At 37.3% G+C, this 15471-nt stretch overlaps 1 long non-coding RNA gene and 1 pseudogene across 1 annotated transcript; both read right to left on the bottom strand.

Annotated features, from left to right (window-relative positions):
* Positions 1–264: 264 nt before the first annotated feature.
* LOC112678350 (ferritin heavy chain-like) lies at positions 265–5547 on the bottom strand (annotated as a pseudogene).
* A 5453-nt stretch (positions 5548–11000) lies between these two features.
* LOC125754007 (uncharacterized) lies at positions 11001–14979 on the bottom strand. Its single transcript, XR_007407165.1, has 3 exons — positions 14770–14979; positions 12965–13206; positions 11001–11237 (listed from the first exon to the last, which is right to left on the bottom strand). It is a non-coding gene; the product is annotated as an uncharacterized LOC125754007 (long non-coding RNA).
* Positions 14980–15471: the final 492 nt, after the last annotated feature.

Genomic DNA, 15471 nt, shown 5'->3' with positions numbered 1-15471 from the left:
ACTTTCCTGCTGGGTGATCTTCTTCCTTTCTTCTTTCTCAATCAGTTTTTTCATAGGGTCTTGTAAGCTCTTTAATGTAGTGAATTCATATGGTTGGTAACCTTTGAAGCTCTCGTGGATGGCTGCCATAGTGTGAGAAGTTTTCTCCCAAAAATGAAGCAGAGTGGTCTGGTATGTTGCTAGCATATGAGACAACAGATTGCATCGGCTTGCTCCAAGAAGATCCACTTTTTGACACACATCCATCTTTTTTTTGGGGGGGGGGGGTACCAAATTACTTTATTTGAAGGAATGATACAAATGAAAGAAGTAGATGTTTCGGTACAACTTATAGAAAAGGTAAAGGTAACCCCAACATGCATGCACTGCCTCGGTGACCAGGGAAGTCACCTTGTGGCTATGGGAAGACAGCCTAAGGCTTAGCTCTCACTATCACTATTTCCCAGGGCGTGCTTGTCAAAGAGATACTCTGCCATCCCAGATTAGGGAGCCCCCATCTTGCGCAGGTTGGTTACATGGTCACCCAATTCTTTGATGGATTTCACCTGCTCGTTCAGGCAATGAGTCTCAATGAAGTCACACAAGTGGGGGTCATTTTTATCAGTGGCTGGTTTGTGCAGTTCCAGTAGTGACTGATTCATGCTCTTTTCCAAGTGTAATGCACACTCCATTGCATTCAGCCCTTTCTCCCAATCATCACGGTCTGGTTTCTTAATATCCTGAAGGAAGATTTGACCGCTTCATGGTTCTGCAGCTTCATCAGTTTCTCAGCATGTTCCCTCTCCTCATGAGATTGGTGGAGAAAATATTTGGCAAAGTTCTTCAAAGCCACATCATCACGATCAAAGTAATAAGACATGGACAAGTAGACGTAAGACGCATAGAGCTCCAGGTTTATCCCCTGGAGGGCAGCAGCTGCCCCTTCCGAACAGCCTTGGCTGTGCTGAGTCAGCCCAGCCTGCAGTTCATTCTGGCCGCTGGTGTGGCCCTGGTTGCCAGCCTCCTGGCTTGGTACTACATGTGAAGGAACCACGTTGGCACCCTCTTCCCAAGTGACCACTGGCCTGCCCCTGCCTCTACCGGTGACTGAACTACCACCTCAGGTGACTTTTTTTTTAAATGCTGGGTTTGAGAAAACAAGCAACCAATAAAAGCCAGATGCTAAAGCCTCTGCCTGTAGCATCCTCTGTGGGCTTGATGCTGAGCTGGCTGCAGACCCACCATTCCTGCAGCCTTGAGGCCTTGGCTCGAGCAACCAGTGCAACTCAGCAGGCCAGCCTGGGCCTCTGGAACCAGCTCTGCTCCTGGGGCGTCCACACTGCTCACCCTGAGGCTCCTTCCCTCACTCTTCTCCTGTGTTGGCATTTAGGTGGGAACCTTTCCTCTGATGGGCATAGTGCAGCCGGCAAGCCCAGGCTGCTGTAGCTCTGTGGAAGGGAGGGGGCCTCTCCTGGGGGAGGAGAAGGGGTGGCTTGCACCGTCCTGAACCAACCAGTCCTCATCCCTCTCAAGCAGAAACCCTGGAGAGGGAGTCTATTTAGCCATGGCCCATCGCCTGCCTCCCTTGACCTGTATTAATGCTACAGCACTCAATAAAGTGGACTCTGAAAGAAAAAAAAAAAAAAAGATCTTACTACCAAAACTGAAACATGAACTACCAAAACTAAAACAGGAAGACATGAAAAATTTGAAAAGACCCATAACTAGAAAAAAAAATTGAAACAGTAATTAAAAATCTCCCGACAAACAAAATTCCAGAATCAGATAGCTTCTTCAGGGAATTATATTAGACATCAAAGAAGAGTTAATACCTATTCTTCTCAAGCTTTTCCAAAAGAAAGAAATGGAAAAAAACCATCCAAACTCATCTTATGAGGCCAGCATTTCCTTGATTCTAAAACAAGACAAACATACCATAGAAAGGATAATTACAAGTCCATATCTCTGAGTGCAAAAAGATACTAGATTCTCAACAAGATACTGGAAAAATGAATCAAACAGCATGTTAAAGGAATTATTTACCATGACCACATGCCATTTATTCCTGGGCTACAAGGCTGATTCAATTTGTAAATCAATCAATGTGATACACCACATTAATAAAAGAAAGGATAAGAACCATATGATCCTCTCAATAGATGCAAAGAAAAAAAAAGCACTTGACAAAATACATCATCCATCTTGATAAAAAACACTCAATAAAGTAGCAATAGATGGAACACACTTCAACATCAGAAAGGCCATATATGAAAGACCCACAGGTAACATCATCCTCAATGGGGAAAAACAGAGACTTTCATCTACAGCAAGAAACAACACAAGGATGTCTGCCCTCATCATTACTCTTTAACATAGTACTGGAAGTCTAAGCCTCAGAAATCAGACAGAAAAAGAAATAAAAGGCATCCAAATCATCAAGGAAAAAGTAAAACTTTCATTATTTGTAGACAACATGATTCTCTATGCAGAAAACTGCACTAAAAATTGCTAGAACTAATACATGAATTCAGCAAAGTCACAGGATATAAAATCGACATGCAGAAATCTTTTGCATTTCTATACACCCACAATGAAGCAGCAGAAAGCAAAATCAAGGAATTGATCCTATTTACAATTGCACCAAAACCCATAAGATACCTAGGAATAAACATAACCAAAGAGATGAAAGACCCATACTCTGGAAATCTATGGAAAATTTATGAAAGAAACTGAAGACGCAAAAGAATGGGAAAGCATTCCATGATCATGGATTGGAAGAATAAACATTGTTAAAATGTCCCAAAGCAATCTACACATTTAGTGCAATCCCCATCAAAATACCTCAAGCATTTTGCACAAAGCTAGAATAATCCTAAAATTTGTATGGAACCACAAAAGACTCTAGATAGCCAAAACACCCTTGAAAAAGAAAAACAAAACTGGAGTCAACATAATTCTAAACTTCAAACTCTATTACAAAGCTAGAGTGATCAGGACAGTATGGTACTGGCACAAAATAGGCACATAGATCAATGGAATGGAATAGATAACCCAGAAATGGACCCATGACTATATGGTCAACTAATATTTGACAAAGAAGGAAAGAATATCCAATGGGAAAAAGTCTCTTCAACAAATGGTGCTGGGAAAACTGGAAAACAACATGCAAGAGAATGAAACTGGGCCACTTTCTTATACCATACACAAAAATAAAGTCAAAATGGATGAAAGACCTAAAGACAGGAAACTAAAAATCTAGAGGAGAACACAGACAGAAATTTCTTTGAACTCCGCCACAGCAACTTCTTACTAGACAAGTCTCATAAGGCAAGGAAAACAAAAGCAAAAATGAACTATTGGGACTTCATCAAGATAAAAAGCTTCTGGGGGATCCCTGGGTGGCTCAGCGGTTTAGCGCCTGCCTTTGGCCCAGGGTGCGATTTTGGAGTCCCGGGATCGAGTCCCACATGGGGCTCCCAGCATGGAGCCTGCTTCTCCCTCCTCCTGTGTCTCTGCCTCTCTCTCTCTATGTCTATCATAAATAAATAAATAAATCTTAAAAAATAAGCTTCTGCACAGTGAAGGAAAAAATCAACAAAACTAAAAGGCAGCCTATAGAATGAAAGAAAATATTTGCAAATGAAATGTCTGGTAAAAGGTTAGTTTCCAAAATCTATTAGGAGTTTTTCAAGCTCAACACTCAATAAACAATGCAGATGGGAAACCAGCACAAGACATGAAGAGAAATTTTCTGAAGAAGACATCAAAATGGCTAAGAGATACATGAAAAGATGTTCAACATCATTCATCATCAGGGAAATGCAAATCAAAACCAGGATGAAATATCACCTCACCCATCAGAATGGCTGAAATTAACAACACAAGAAACAATAGGTGTTGGCGAGGATGTGGAGAAAGGGGAACCCTCTCCCACCCTTGGTGGAATGAAAACTGGTGCAGCCACTCTGGAGTATAGTATGGAGGTTCCTCAAAAAGTGAAAAATAGAAGTATACTCTGACCCAGCATTGCACTACTAGGTACTTATCAAAGGGTGCAAAAATAGAGTTTCAAAAGGGTGCATGTACCTTGATGTTCATAGCAGCATTATCAACAGTAGCAAATTATGGAGAGTCCAAATGTCCATGACTGATAAATAGAAAAAGAGGTGGGAAGGAAATGGAGTATTACTCAGCCATCCAAAATAATGATATCTTGCCATTTGTAATGATGTGGATGGAGCTAGGATGTAGAATGGTAAGCAAAATGTGTCAGAGAAAATTAAATACCATATGATTTTACACATATGTGAAATTTAAGAAATAAAACAGATGAATATATGGTGGGAAGAGAGAAGGAAACAGACAATAAGAGAATTTTTAAAAAAGATTTTATTTATTGAGACAGAAAGAGAACGAGAGAGAGAGGCAGAGACATAGGTAGAGGGAGAAGCAGGCTCCAAGCAGGAAGCCTGATGCGGGACTCGATCCCAGGACTCCGGGATCACTCCTTGAACTGAGGGCAGGCACTCAAACTCTGAGCCACCCAGGCATCCCAAGAGACTCTTAATGATGGATAACAAACTCAGTGTTGATGGAGGGGGGTGAGTGGGAGATGGGCTAGATGGGTGATGGGTATTAAAGAGGACAGTTGTTATGATGAGCAATGGGTGTTGTATGTAAATGATGAATCACTAAATTCTCCTGAAATCAACATTGCACTATATGTTAACTAACTACAATTTAAATAAAAATTTGAAAAAAAGTTAACTAAAACTTTTTTAAAGAAGTGAGGGAAAAAAACAAAAATTATCCTAATATTAATGAAATTCATACTTTTACAGAATAGCTGAATTAACAAAATTGAAGTTTATACCATATTTTTCAGATGTTAAGTTTGTTAAACTTGTCTTAAGCCAAGATTTGTCTAGGAAAGAAATTTATATTTTCCTGAAAAATTTTCCATTCAGGGAGTGGAGGAGGAAAAAAATCTAGTGTGTTGCCATATCATCTGAAAATTGTCTACTCAGTGACAAAAATAACAGAAGATAAAGACATTTTGACTAAGCATAAATACTGAGCATATGTTTATAATTTTCTTTGATCTTTGCAATTAAATATAATATTTAGAATTAGAGAGTTTCAACTTATTTAATATTTACTCTTTTGAGTTCCTTACATACCTCATCAAGATAACTAGTTAATAGATAAATGTATATAAATATATTATTCATGTCATCCTTTTGAGTTTTCTGAATGATAATAAAACAAACTTTTATTATGTACCAGAAAAAAATGAGGTTAATTAGATTAAGACCTATAGTTTACTAGTGTTTTAGTCGGGTAGATTGTTTAAGCCTGATGGAATCCTACATAATTTTAATAGTATAGATACGCAGTTTGAAATCCATTGCTGTAAGTTTATAGTGAGAATGATAACATATTAGTACCTATCAGCAGAATCAAACACACATGAACGCATGCACACACACCCCTACCCCCAACGCCTCCTTGTTCAGGAAACTGATAAGAAGCTTTAAATAAAGAGTTTAGAAGGATGATATTGGGCATTGCTAAAGAATTTTGATCAAAATGTAAGGGAAGAGTATAATAAAGCAGAATCTCCTTTTTAAAGGTTTAAATGGTAACTTGCGACACACCTATGTCACCTTAGCCATTGACAACTTCCTTGAGATCATCTATACAGGAAAAGTTTTAGTAAAATGATATCATTGCCTTCTAACAACCAACAAGTTCTAAATTTTGTAACCCACAACCTTTTAGGTCAATATTTCTGAGGAAATCTTCAAAACATTAATAAGCCTAACTCATTTTAATAAATGAGTTAATTTAAAAATAAATGAGTTAAAAAATTAATAAATTAATTTTATACCATTTGAAGAAATGAAGAGTACCTATCACAAGTCACAAGTTTTCTTTTCCACATGGTAACTAGCAGATAAAGTTTTCCTGTGATGTGTTAATATGAATTATTTCTAGAGGAAGGGAAAGAAAAGTTAACATATATATCAGTGTTTCCACCTTGAATTAAGAGAACAAAATCTCTTAGTTGCAGTGAGACAAAAGATAAAGAAAAGAAATTAAATAAAATTTATAAAATGTAAATAAAATATTCCTAAGAGGAGAGGATCTATATGGAGCAAAGTCTAATGTTAATTGTGGAACACAGAGGCAAGTGTTAATATATGGAATGAAGTTCTAAGATAACAGCAACCAGTTCAAAAGCATTCCTCAAAGGTTGGGCCTCTTAATTGAAGACAGAGAGCCTTTAAATTCTTTTGAAACTATTTATTTAATGCTGTGAAAAATATTTAAAAAGAAGGATTTTTTTATCAGCAATTTCAGAACATTACCCTAAGGACACTGATAAAATGTTGATACAATTTTCATCAATATGAAGTTGCATATGAGGGCATAAGAGCTGCATTTCAGCTGGGAAATTGGAGCTTTCTTCATGTACATGAGGCTTAGGGGTGTGAGAGCATGGGATTTATGACACTATTCTCAATGTTAGGAGAGGGACTGTTGACAGAAGTTGTTTTGTGAACCATATGAGCCTTAACTCTATATTTTTTGACTCTATCTTGCTTTTAGGAGTCATAAGCTATTTTTATCAGTACAGACCATGGCAATAAATTCCAGACCTAAAGTTAGGAAATTTCCATAATTTTGCCAAGGTCTCAGTGATGCTGGGTACTTATGACAGTTACTGTGTGTCCCTAGGGAAGTCTCAGTGACCTGAAAATCATGTAGTTTTCAGTTAGGTGATGCACAGCTGAGGACAGCAGGGGACTTGGAAATGTATGGGGTTGGTTTAAATATAATCAGATAAAGCAGTGGATTTGGGGAGCAGCAATTTTGGAAGAAAAGAAAAACTTCCCCAATGAATTCAGATTAAACAAAAATTGCCAAAGAGGAAAGGAATAATTGTATAATAAAGGTTTATACAAGATAGCTCAATTGCTAAAAATTATAGGTTTTGATATTTGGAATCTCTGCTAGAAACATAAAATAATTTTAATACTGCATTTGGAGTGAGATAGAATCCTAAGAGTTGCAAGGAGAGGAAATCATATTTTTTTATAGTCTCATTTTAGAATACATGTTGGGTACTTGGGCAAAGATAAAGTATATTTGAAGGTATAAATAAGTTTTCCTATTTATGTTTGCTGAATTTAGTTTCAGTCTCTAAAATGCTAAGGTTCATTCTATATGAACTGCAAGCTGTTTTTCTTAAAAGTTTCATATTAATACAATTAAATAACAGCCAAATGATCTTTTATCTTCAAAGCTTAAATTTCAAATAGGCTCATAGTAAAATCTTGCTTTCATAAAATTTCATATGTGTTTTCATATGACAAGGAACCTAAGAAGAATTGTGGTTAGGTGACGGGAATAAACTTTCTAATGAATTGGAGAATAGAAGTATAGTGCAATAGGGTTTGCAACACTGAAATAATAGTAAGAAATCTTACATCAGTAATTTAAATGTAAGTTTCAACATTAATAAGATGTACAAACAAGTAAGATAACTTAGAAGTCAGCCTTCTACGGCTAACTTTAGATGATTAGACTGCCACTGTATTCATATGAAGGTGACTAGTTGATTATTGTCTTCAGTTCCCTAAAAATCCCTTATCAAGTCCCTTTCTGCCTTGTCAATATGTGAAAACATCACTGCAATTAAGCCATAATTAAGGAAATCATGGGTCACTTGGTCTTTTGTAACATGCATTGTGGGTTCAGTATAATGACCTCTCTTTTCCGTCATTCAGAATCTGTTTATGTCAACACTTCAGTCTGTTTCTGCGAGGGAGATTATATCACTATCTCACAATCATCCAAATTTTGAGCTGATCTTAAAAAATTAAAATTTTAATAAGAATAAGTTTTAATGAGTTGGAATTACAATGGCTTTATAGCAACTGTTTTGCATATCAAAGTCATTCAATGAGTAGGTGTTCCAGCAAAAAAGAGAGACAAAATACCAACGTCATCTTTCTAAAGGTAGTCATTCTTTGGTATTTTGCTCAGGCCTTAAAACCAAAAGTTGATTTCAAGATATCCTCTCCTTTAATAAAAGCCAAAGAGACATATTTATTCTGATTCTAAACTTCTAAAACCTCTTTTACTATATACAAGGTCATCTTTTTTGTCCCACTTATACTTTTTTGTTCCTTTTGCCCATTCTCCTGTGGAGAACAAAATGGAGTCTCTCATGTCAAGCAGGGGCCTGTGTCAAGCAGTTAAAGGTACTACAGCTAGGAGATAGCACCAGGACCACTGTCAGCTGACGCTCACAACTGATTGATAACAAGCAGAACCAGAAGAGATCCAAAAGGGCCCAAGACCAATTAAATCCCTTTAAAAAGGGAAGGATTTGGGCAGCAAACTGTCAGACTCTTCCGACTTGACCTCTCTATGTCTGACCACTTCAAAAAGGCAACTGCCACTAAAGGCTTTGCCTGATTGATCTCTGAACAGAACTGGGGTCTGTCACTGCTTGAACATAATAAGCAGTAAATGCCAAGAACCCACGTGGACCAGATTGAGGTCTTATCTCAACTGTGTGCCCACAGACCGACTTCACATTTGGTTCATTAACTTCCTACACCCTTCTGTTATCTTATTTGTTGTGTAATTTGTCTTATGTCCCACTCTGTGAGCTATATAAGAAGCCAAGTTTAATCACACGGTGAAATGTCATTGAGTTTGGAATCCTGAACATGCCTTATAAATGTGATTAACTTTGCTTTTTGATTGAATAAAGCTGACATTGTGGAAAGACACAACTCATGTGTGTGCCTTCATAGCACGCTCATGACACTCATAAACTTCCCCAAAACAATTTTATCCAGGTTTTTCACCCAGTATATAGTCACGTTAGACAATGTTCCCTTTTCATTCAGAGTCTAGTCAGAAGGCAGATACTGTATAGTGAAAGAAAAGAATTATTAAATATGAGATTTGAATAAAGGAAATAGGCTATTAGAGGTAAAGACAATTCTAGGGAATATGAAGTAGCTGCTACACGAAGCAGTAATGACCCATGTATGGAGGCAGAACACTCTAAGGATGACAGCTCTGAAGGAAGGACCACAGGAATGAAATCCAGGCCTCACTGGAGAAGGTACTGCTGGTGTCCACAGGAGGGGCAGGAAGTTTGGTTGCGGAGTTTGCTATCTGGGATGCCAGGGAAGACACCCCAGGGAAGACCCACATCTCAAAACATCTGTGAGGACTCCTGGAGGATTATGGAGAGAGTTTCCCCACAAGGAGGTGCTGCACTATGGATACTTCTGAGAAAACCCTATCCAGGTTCTGGCAGAAAATGCCCATGAGGAGGGGTCAAGTGCTAGTGGCCATCAGGTGCTCCAAGAGCCATCAACAGGAGCACACAAGAACCTGGCAGAGACCCCTTCCCCTCCACTATCACTTCAGTGCAGACTTACTACTAAAATAGCTTAACCCTGAGCAGTGTTACAGGAGGAATTCCTACGGGGTCCAGCTCCATAATTATACACTAGGTAATGGCAGGTAGATCTAGAGCTGAGAGGTGATAAATGAGTATCTTTCACATTTTACCTCCTTGGCTTCCAAGTGCACCTGTGTACACGCTTGAATTTCTTTCTTTTTTTTCTTTTTATAGATTTCATTTATTTATTCATGAGAGACAGAGAGAGAGAGAGGCAGAGACATAGGCAGAGGGAGAAGCAGGCTCCATGCAGGAAGCCCGATGCAGGACTCGATCCTCAGATTCCAGGATCACGCCCTGAGCTGAAAGCAGAAGCTCAACCTCTGAGCCACCCAGGCATCCCTCGAATTTCTATACAGCAATAAGACAGTGATCTTTCCACCTAATAAGATATAGTTATCCTTACTCCAAATCAAGAAGTTCTTTCATTTCCCCTTTAATTAGGGCAAGGATAGTCTCAACAGCCATTATCTGTTATCTGTATTCTGATTCTTGAGTTATTCATTTCACTGATGTGATGGGACACAGTGGCAAGTGCTCCATTGTATAGCAAAAGGAGGAATGTGATCATTTCTACAAAGAATTGTTGCCCAACTTGGGTTTTCTCTTGATAGGGAGATGCTAATAACAAATAACCAATAGTGCCATGAGGGAAATGAACAAAGTAGGAGACAGACATGGAGTGAATTTTTTTTTTAGAAATTTATTTTTTATTGATGTTCAATTTGCCAACATATAGAATAACACCCAGTGCTCATCCCATCAAGTGCCCATTTCAGTGCCCGTCACCCAGTCACCCCCACCCCCGCCCACCTCCCCATCCACCACCCCTAGTTCATTTCCCAGAGTTAGGAGTCTTTCATGTTCTGTCTCCCTTTCTGATATTTCCCGCTAATTTTTTTCTTACTTGGAGTGAAATTATTTTATACTGCTCTGTTTACACCAGGTAGTCAGGGGAGGACTTTCTAAGGGGCTGAGCCTGAAGAGATGACAAAGAGCCAGCCATTGAGAATGGTCCAGAGAGGAGTATTCTCAGAAAAAGAAAAACTAAACTACATAAAAGTTCAAGGATGGAACATGGTCAGCAGAATTACAAAATAAAAAGAGACTGACAATTTGCCGTAGGAGTTATGAGAAACAAAAGTGAGTTTGGAGAGATAGATAGGTATAGGATCATGTAGCATATGAATTTTATCTTTCCAATGTATGAACCAACAGATATCTTGAATATTTAAAAACTTATTCTCTCTTATTTTCTCTGCATATATAAAAAAGTGAAAACTGATTTGTTCCATGATGTCTATTAAATCTGCTTTTGTGTGTTTGCATTCTGTGATTATATGATGAATTCTTTGCAAAATTACAACCCAATTTTTAGTAGTATCTAGAAAAGACATCCTCACATAAAAACTCAAATTTACTTACAAACTTTAATTTTATCATCTATAATTAGAATTAGAAATCATTCTAGCAGCATAAATAATCCCAAAGCACTGGGTACTTTGAATTATTTTTAATGTTGCCAAATTACAAAATGAGCCCCCTACATGATGTAACACCACCACGTGCTAAAGAAAAGTTATTGGGATCCCTGGGTGGCGCAGCGGTTTGGCGCCTGCCTTTGGCCTGGGGCGTGATCCTGGAGACCCGGGATCGAATCCCACGTCGGGCTCCCGGTGCATGGAGCCTGCTTTTCCCTCTGCCTGTGTCTCGGCCTCTCTCTCTCTCTCTCTCTCTCTCTCGCTCTCGCTCTCGCTCTCTGTGACTATCATAAATAAATAAAAATTTGAAAAAAGAAAAGTTATTATGTTAAGCTAAAGTATATGCAATTCTTCAATACTTTAGTTATGGTTGTTAAAGTGATCACATAAGAAAACATTTGTTATCAAAGGGAAGGAAATGTAAATGGGAAATACATTATAAAAGACAAGTGCAACAAGTCAATGCTAGTGCCCCAAACACTATAATTCCTATAGAAACTAAGTATTTATTAAAGAAATTGTGAGGAAGTTCAAGTATGAGTTTTTTTTTTTAGAAGAAATGAAACAAAAGACTAAATAAAGAAAGCAAAACACTCATCTTTTATATCTGTTGCACTCTAGCTTCATCAGCATAAGCCTTAAGTTATATTTTTCACTGTTTTTTTTTTCTAATAAAGGTGTAATCTTAGACTACTTTGTTATGGGGAAAATTATTATTAATGAAAAACATTAATTTAGTAATTCTGTAAATAGAATAAAAGAGACATTTAACATAAAATGTGAATGAATATATGGGGTGCCTGGGTGGCTCAGTTAAGCATGTGCCTTTGGTTCAGGTCATGGTCCTGGGATGCTGGAATCGAACCCTTCATTGGGCTTCCAGCTCAGCAGGTTGTCTGCTTCTCCTTCTTCCTCTACTCCCCGCCCCCACTCATGCTCTGTCTCTCAAACAAATAAAATATTTAATAAATGTAAATATATCAATATAATGCAGGTAATTTACATGACATAAAACTTACATAAAGTACATCTTATTAATAGTAGCAGTACAATCCAGGACAAGAAAAACACTTGAAAGAAGATTTTGGACATATAGACAAAAATATAAACAAAGCACAAAGCAAGCAGCAGAAGAATAAATAGGATAATGGCAAAATAATACCCTTTACTTGGCTTGTCATGGTCATTGATGTGAGTCATTGCTAAATTAAATGCATTTAAATCTAGCTCTAATTGCCACGTTACCACAATAACATGGCTACAAGACAATTAGTTGTTGTTGTTGTTGTTTTACCCCCAAGGAATGTGTAAATTCATTGTTTTTGTTGATTTTCATTTTGTTTTGATTCTCAGTAAGTTACAATGTGTTAATTCATTTGAAAATAAAGAGTGGGTGAGCAAATGGCAAATTATTCCTTAAATTAGGTATTGTAATCTAATTTCAGTTTACATAGGACACTTTTCTACCTCATACAAAATAAACAAGTTTAAATTGAATGCGCTTCACCTCATAAGAAATAAGCACAGAGGTGCCTGGGCGGTACAGTTGGTTAAGCGTCTGACTCTTGGTTTTCGACTCAGGTCATGGTCTCAGGGTTGTGAAATTGAGTCCTATGTTGGGCTTTGTGCTCAGTGTGGAGTCTGTCTAAAATTCTCTCCCCTTCTTCCTTTGCCTCTCCCTCCGACTCTCTCTCTCTAAAATAAACAAATTTTAAAAATATATATATTTGAACAAAAGTATGGCAAAATGTTTAAATCACATTTGGAAAAATAAATTTTGAGCTCTGGTATCATTCATAAAATATTAAAAGTGAATGCAATCATTAATTTATATTACCAGGATGGGACCTCAAAATATTCAATCTATAGCCTCCATGAAGGAAAATTAACTCAATATTCATGAATGTTTTATGATGTACCCAAGTACCTGTCTGTGCTCCTATTACCATGCATTTTCATCAGCCAGGAAGGATAACAGATTGTTGGGCACTGGAAGGAAATTCTGGCTTACTTTGTAATATCATATGTACTCTGCAGCAGTCGAAAGTATAGAGAGTGGCTTGTCACAAAGTATCTTCTACATTCCTGAAGGTTGAAGACCTTTCTTTTCCGAAACGATGGCTTTCTCAATGATTCAGAAGGGAGTTCACTGGGGAGTACAGCTGGTTAGACAACTTTCTAAATTGTTCAAAGTAATTCAGAGCACTGAAGAGATTAGGACATGACAGTCATCCCAATATAATCATGTTTTTCCTGTGTTGAATGAAATCAAAGTATCATTGTAAATTTATAGACAGCCAACTGACATGGCCAATATTCTTAGATTTTGTATGGAAAGGAAATAACTCCAGTCTTATTGCCAGTGATAACAATCTTTCAGACACTTCTGATACAATTTTGTATGAGAAAAGAGAAATATTGTCTCTCACACGTTTATCTCTCTTGAATTGGGAATTCTTAATATACCCCTAATTCTAGCTTGATACCTTAAAATTCAATATCAAGACAATTTTGATTTACCGTTCTATAATGACCCTTTTATATTCAGTCATATATATATATGCATGGGAGAGATTTATTCAATTTCTGTCCATTCCTTTTAAACTCTTAGATTTAAAACAAAAGACTCAGATATTTTTTTGCTTTCTGTGATAGGCAGTAAAAAATTATTCAAATTTATAATGAACCTTTTTTGTGATAAATGTTTGTGTGGGGGTTAAGGGGCTAAGATTTTTCATGCAGCAACTGTTGCATGCCAAGCATTATGCATTAAATAAACACACAGATGCACATGCACTTAACATTGAGATAGAGATATGGTGAAGTATATACTTCATTGGATATTCATAAACTCCTTCCATTTAGTATTATAATATTGTGATGTAGTTATTTTAAGTTACACATGAGGAAACATCCTCAGAGTCTCAATCATGATAGTTCATGTCTATTAAGAGTTTATTATATATGCTAGATAGAGTATTTTCTCAGGACTGTTTTCATTTATAAATAACAACAGCCATATGAGGTTAGTTTCATTATTATCACCCTCTTCTGTAGATGAAGAAATAGCTCTAAGAAAGTGAAGGCAAAAGCTGATGAAAACCCAGCTGCTGAACCCGTTTTCCATGGATTCCCTAGTACAAAGCATTGCTCACACTCTCCTAAACCTAGTCTGCGCCAATTCATTTCTATGTGTGTGGGTTTGAGGAAAAAATTTGTCAGCATCCTCTGAACAGCTACAATCCTTCCCTAAATCTTTCCAAAAAACAGTTAATAAATAGTTGTAAGAGACAGTAACTAAGACTTATCATAGTATATTTAGAGAGAAATAAAAAAAATACTCTACTCTTTGGTGCATATTATATTGGAATGGATAAAAAATGTACAAAGTAGAACATTAAAAGCAAAGGTCTAAATATAGACCTTCAAGACTATTTAAATTTGATAATTAAGTGGGCTTTATGAGCTCCTATCACTTTTGTCCCTAAGCATCTATTTTGGCAAATGCCCCTAAAACATTTCAGTATCTGGCCACATTATTTCAAAGTGGGAAGATGGATCTCCTACAGCAGTTGTTCCTTGACAGCAACAGTCTGACATGCAACAGTCTGCCACAACTAGGCCTCAGGCATCCCAGGGGAGGGGATGTACATCTGTCCTTGTGTGGAAGAGTTACCCAAAAGAGATCATCAAGAGACCATTCAACCCCAGAATAAGCTTTCATTATGAGTTGGGGAAATATCAAAGAATCAACATTTTACGATTTACAGAGCCCTTGTTAGCAGAAATGAGAAACCCGCTGAAGAGAATATTTACCTTCAGTTGGTCAAGCCTAAGTAATTTGAGTTTACAATTTTTCCTCACTCAGTGATACCTGACAAGATCCAGTTTTATGGTGAGGTGTCCTCAACTCCAGTAAAGAGTGTTAGGGAAGTTTGCTTGTTTGCTTCTTTCTTCAAGCAAACTATCTTCCTTGGCAGTTATAAAGGACATTATCTTTTTGTTGTATTACCAATTTGTGTTGAAATCCTGTTAATTAACAGTGACAAAAATACTTTGAGAAAAACACAAATTCCAACCTTGATATCTTAATATTAAACCTAGATATCTTAATGTTAAAAAAGAAATTAATAGACATTTTCTATTATGGTATATTTTCCTATCACAGATTATTTAATTTTTTTCTGGTTAGGAATCACATTTATAAGCTCCCATAATATACCAGCCTCATATTGAAATCAAGAGGTAAGGGTACCTGGGTGGCTCAGTGGGTTGTGTTTGCCGTCAGCTCAGGTCATGGCCACTTCAGGGGGCTCCTTGCTCAGTGATGAGCCTGCTTCTCCCTCTCCCTCTGCTCCTCCCTCCTGCTCGTGCTCTCTCTTTCTCTGCTTCTCACATTCTCTCTCTCTCCAATAAATAAATAAAATCTTTTTTTTTAATTTTTATTTATTTATGATAGTCACACAGAGAGAGAAAGAGAGAGAGGCAGAGACACAGGCAGAGGGAAAAGCAGGCTCC

The sequence above is a fragment of the Canis lupus genome, chromosome 29, assembly GCF_003254725.2.
Source record: "Canis lupus dingo isolate Sandy chromosome 29, ASM325472v2, whole genome shotgun sequence".
Lineage (NCBI taxonomy): Eukaryota > Metazoa > Chordata > Mammalia > Carnivora > Canidae > Canis > Canis lupus.
This window is presented reverse-complemented; position numbering and strand designations above follow the sequence as displayed.